The sequence below is a fragment of the Takifugu rubripes genome, chromosome 11 (assembly GCF_901000725.2).
Source record: "Takifugu rubripes chromosome 11, fTakRub1.2, whole genome shotgun sequence".
Classification (NCBI taxonomy): Eukaryota; Metazoa; Chordata; class Actinopteri; order Tetraodontiformes; family Tetraodontidae; genus Takifugu; species Takifugu rubripes.
This window is the reverse complement of record NC_042295.1, coordinates 641,846-647,040: the sequence shown is the minus strand read 5'-3', so window position 1 is coordinate 647,040 and position 5,195 is coordinate 641,846.

Here is a 5,195-nt window from a genome sequence, read left to right as displayed (position 1 = left end):
ACCTAAATTCAACACGCCGACGGCGGCACGAGGGGGGGGCGCGACAACCTCTGGAGAGGTGCGGAATCCTACACGCTTCCGATTAGCTTAGCTTGATTAGCCGGAGCTGGTCAGAGGTGCAACTGAGGGCAGCAGCAGCGTCTGATGGCCATAAATACCAACTGGGATCGCATAAAACCCAAAAAGAATTGAACAGTTTTAAGGGCGATAATTCTAATTTAATCAGCTCCAAAGATGAAAAACTGCGTCATTTCCACCAAATAGGATTTAATGCCAACTGGAGCAGAAGGAGGTTCTCCTGCTCGGAGAGTCAGTAATTATTTTTCTGAAATACACATAAACCATTAAAACAGTGAATGAGGCCTCACAGTTCTGCTACTTAAAGATAAAGTTCGTTTTAAACGTGTTTTATGGTGTGCAGTAACGAGGAATATTAGCAAGGACGCTGCCTCCTGCTGCCTCCTGCTGCCTCCTGCTGCCTCCTGCAGCCTCCTGCTGCCTCCTGCTGCCTCCTGCTGCCTCCTGCTGCCTCCTGCTGCCTCCTGCAGCATCCATGCAGCCTCCTGCAGCCTCTGCAGCCTCCTGCAGCGTCCTGCAGCCTCCTGCAGCCTTCCGCCAGCCTCCTGCTGCCTCCTGCTGCCTCCTGCTGCCTCCTGCTGCCTCCTGCAGGCTCCCTGCTGCCACTCTGCAGCCTCCTGCATGCTCCTTGCAGCTCCTGCAGCATCCTGCAGCCTCCTGCAGCCTCCTGCAGCCTCCTGCTGCCTCCTGCAGCCTCCTGCTGCCTCCTGCTGCCTCCTGCAGCCTCCTGCTGCCTCCTGCTGCCTCCTGCAGCCTCCTGCTGCCTCCTGCAGCCTCCTGCAGCCTCCTGCTGCCTCCTGCAGCCTCCTGCAGCCTCCTGCTGCCTCCTGCAGCCTCCTGCTGCCTCCTGCAGCCTCCTGCTGCCTCCTGCAGCCTCCTGCTGCCTCCTGCAGCCTCCTGCAGCCTCCTGCTGCCTCCTGCAGCCTCCTGCAGCCTCCTGCTGCCCTCCTGCAGCCTCCTGCATGCCTCCTGCAGCCTCATGCTGCCTCCTGCTGCCTCCTGCAGCCTCCTGCTGCCTCCTGCAGCCTCCTGCAGCCTCGCTGCCTCCTGGCAGCCTCCTGCAGCCTCCTGCAGCCTCCTGCTGCCTCCTGCTGCCTCCTGCTGCCTCCTGCTGCCTCCTGCAGCCTCCTGCAGCCTCCTGCTGCCTCCTGCAGCCTCCTGCTGCCTCCTGCCGCCTCCTGCAGCCTCCTGCCGCCTCCTGCAGCCTCCTGCCGCCTCCTGCCTCCTCCTGCAGCCTCCTGCCGCCTCCTGCAGCCTCCTGCAGCCTCCTGCTGCCTCCTGCAGCCTCCTGCAGCCTCATGCTGCCTCCTGCTGCCTCCTGCTGCCTCCTGCTGCCTCCTGCACCCTCCTGCACCCTCCTGCAGCCTCATGCTGCCTCCTGCAGCCTCCTGCAGCCTCCTGCAGCCTCCTGCTGCCTCCTGCAGCCTCATGCTGCCTCCTGCTGCCTCCTGCAGCCTCCTGCAGCCTCCTGCTGCCTCCTGCAGCCTCATGCTGCCTCCTGCTGCCTCCTGCAGCCTCCTGCTGCCTCCTGCAGCCTCCTGCAGCCTCCTGCAGCCTCCTGCTGCGTCCTGCAGCCTCCTGCAGCCTCCTGCTGCCTCCTGCTGCCTCCTGCAGCCTCCTGCAGCCTCATGCTGCCTCCTGCAGCCTCCTGCAGCCTCCTGCAGCCTCCTGCTGCCTCCTGCTGCCTCCTGCAGCCTCATGCTGCCTCCTGCTGCCTCCTGCAGCCTCATGCTGCCTCCTGCTGCCTCCTGCAGCCTCCTGCTGCCTCCTGCAGCCTCCTGCAGCCTCCTGCTGCCTCCTGCAGCCTCCTGCAGCCTCCTGCTGCCTCCTGCTGCCTCCTGCAGCCTCCTGCAGCCTCCTGCTGCCTCCTGCAGCCTCCTGCTGCCTCCTGCAGCCTCCTGCAGCCTCCTGCTGCCTCCTGCAGCCTCCTGCTGCCTCCTGCTGCCTCCTGCAGCCTCCTGCTGCCTCCTGCTGCCTCCTGCAGCCTCCTGCAGCCTCCTGCAGCCTCCTGCAGCCTCCTGCTGCCTCCTGCTGCCTCCTGCTGCCAGATGCTATTTTTAAAGTCATTGAGAGAGAAGAAAAGTCCAGTTTCAACCATTGAAGGACGTGTGAGAGGACTGAAGGTCTCCACACACAGAGACGTGACCTCAGTGTCCCCGTGGGGACGGGGGGGGGATCAATGAGGCGTTCATGGAACCAACTCCCTGTTGTCCCGGTTTATGACGCTGGCCGGGGTTCTTGTGTCTTGTGTCAGCTGCAGACGTGCGTCTGTTTCTGGTGGAAACGTCTCAGACCTGCTCCAAAAACCAAACCAAACCAGTTCAAGCTTCTCAGCCTCCTTTGTTTCATCTGTCGGAGGCTTAAATCTCTCAAAGTCCTGAATTCTCAGCCTTGTTCTGTCAGACGCAGCAGATGCTCAGAGTTTGTGATTAATATGCTGAAAATAGCAACACACACACGCGCACACACGCACACACACACACACACACACACACACACACACACACACACACACACACACACACACACACACACAGAGGAAATGACAGCAGCTTTGACAGTGCTCTGCTCCTCTGCTGTCAGAGGTGGAGATGACAGATGATTGGTGAAACCATGGCAACGGCATCAGCGGAGGCTCCAGAGCAACTGGACCAAACTGGTGCGCTTTTCTAAAATAAGGTAATAATAATAATAATAATAATAATAATAATAATAATAATAATAATAATAATAATAACCAAAGGGAGCCCAGCAGGAGTCTCAGGACCTCACGCTAATGGGCAAATACACTGGGAGGGGGAACGATATGCTAGCAGAGCTAACGTAGCTAGCAGAGCTAACGCTAACGTAGCTAGCAGAGCTAACGTAGCTAGCAGCGCTAACGTAGCTAGCAGAGCTAACGTAGCTAGCAGAGCTAACGCTAACGTAGCTAGCAGAGCTAACGTAGCTAGCAGAGCTAACGCTAACGTAGCTAGCAGAGCTAACGTAGCGACGGCTGTAAATGAGCAGGAAAAGAGCAGCAACAGCTTGATGATCTGCATCAGCTTCTTCTTCAGGTTTGTCTCAACGACTCAGTGAAGAATGAGCGAGTCCTAAAGTGCCTCTAGGTGGCGTTCTGCTGACGTTCTCCTGACGTTTTCCTGACGTTCTCCTGACGTTCTCCTGACGTCCTGCTGACGTTCTCCTGACGCTCTGCTGACGTTCTCCTGACGTTCTCCTGACGTTCCACTGACGTTCTCCTGACGCTCTGCTGACGCTCTGCTGACGTTCTCCTGACGCTCTGCTGACGTCCTGCTGACGTTCTCCTGACGTCCTGCTGACGTTCTCCTGACGTTCTCCTGACGTTCCACTGACGTTCTCCTGACGCTCTGCTGACGTTCTCCTGACGCTCTGCTGACGTCCTGCTGACGTTCTCCTGACGTTCTCCTGACGTCCTGCTGACGTTCTCCTGACGCTCTGCTGACGCTCTCCTGACGTTCTCCTGACGTTCTCCTGACGTTCCACTGACGTTCTCCTGACGCTCTGCTGACGCTCTGCTGACGTTCTCCTGACGTCCTGCTGACGTTCTCCTGACGTTCTCCTGACGTCCTGCTGACGTTCTCCTGACGCTCTGCTGACGTTCTCCTGACGTTCTCCTGACGCTCTGCTGACGCTCTCCTGACGTTCTGCTGACGTTCTCCTGACGTTCTCCTGACGTTCTCCTGCTGACGTTCTCCTGACGTTCTGCTGACTCCAGTCACGTTTATCACTGAGCAACGTTCAGAGCTTCTGTGGTTGTTGCGTCGGTGGTTTTAACACGTTTAAAAACAGCAGCTGTGAAACGTTCCATGAGGAACCCAAGCAACAGGAAGAGCTGGACGTGTTTAATCTCCAGAGGCGACTTTAACGGAGCCTGAAGCTCAGCGTGAAGAGGAAGTGAGTGTTGGAGGAGATTAAACAAACCCGATGATGTCACATTTACATTCAAATGAGATTTCCAGGATTACCATGGCGATGATTCCATAACCTGCTCCTTTTCTGCCACATATTCGCCGACGAGCGCTGACACGTCTTTTCTAATTAAGCCAGAGCCTCAGAGTGGAGGCGTGTTGGGGGCCGCCGCCGCCGCCGCCGCCGCCGCCGCCATGTGAGCTGTCGCGTCTCCTCTGGGTCACACGTTCCTGATGGTTCTAGCTGGAACCGTTGCCCCCCCACTGGACCTGCCCCCGCAGGGCACCAGCGTCTCCCTGGGACCCCGGTGAGGTTCAGGCTCATCGCAGTGACGCCGTATAAACCCTCCAACCCTCTTTCCCAAACATCTGCTTCATTGACGCAGGGTTGTTCCGGTATTCCGGCGCCGTGACCCCTCCCCCGGAGGTCGGAGAGACCCGGCAGCTCCAGAAACGGGTTCCTACAGACCGAAGGGTGAAAAGGTGAGGAACGCCATGGAAGTCTGCAGCCCCCCCTGAAATAAATGGCCTGATATTTTCAGGTCAAATGTGGGAATTGTAAACAAGCCGGAGCGGGAAAACCTGATGTAACAGGATTAGTCATCCGCCAGGTTCGGGGACAACTAATTTAAACATTTATGCGCGTTTGCAACTTTTCGCCGCTCGACTCCTCGTTTGTTGCTGCCTCATAACTCATCCTGACAAACCGCCGTGTCGCCGGCGGCGGCGGCCGTAAATCCTTATTAAACACTTTCAAAAAAAAGGGACATAATCATTTTTTATTTTTATTTAAGCTTCTTTCGGTTTCATTCTGCTGGGATGTGGATTATAAAGGATTATAAAGGCGCTGACCCGACCGCGGCAGGGGAACCGGGACCAAACTGGAACAACTTAAAGGACTCGAGGAGACGAGGGGACATCTGATGATTCCATGACGGGGAAGTAAAGAAGGAACGACTGGGAATGTCGGAGGAGACGGAGCGGTGAAAGGTGGAGGTTGCGTAATCGATGACCTGTGAGGTGTGTGTGCGCGTGGTCTTATCGCCACGGCCCCCCAGCAGAGACGCTCTGCAGCGCCGCCTGCTGGCCTGGAGACTGAAACACACGCCTGTCCCAGTCCACCCAGGACTAAAGTGAGCATTTAGTGCTGCCCTGCCTTGCTCAATGGCACCTCGGCAGTTGTTCTGG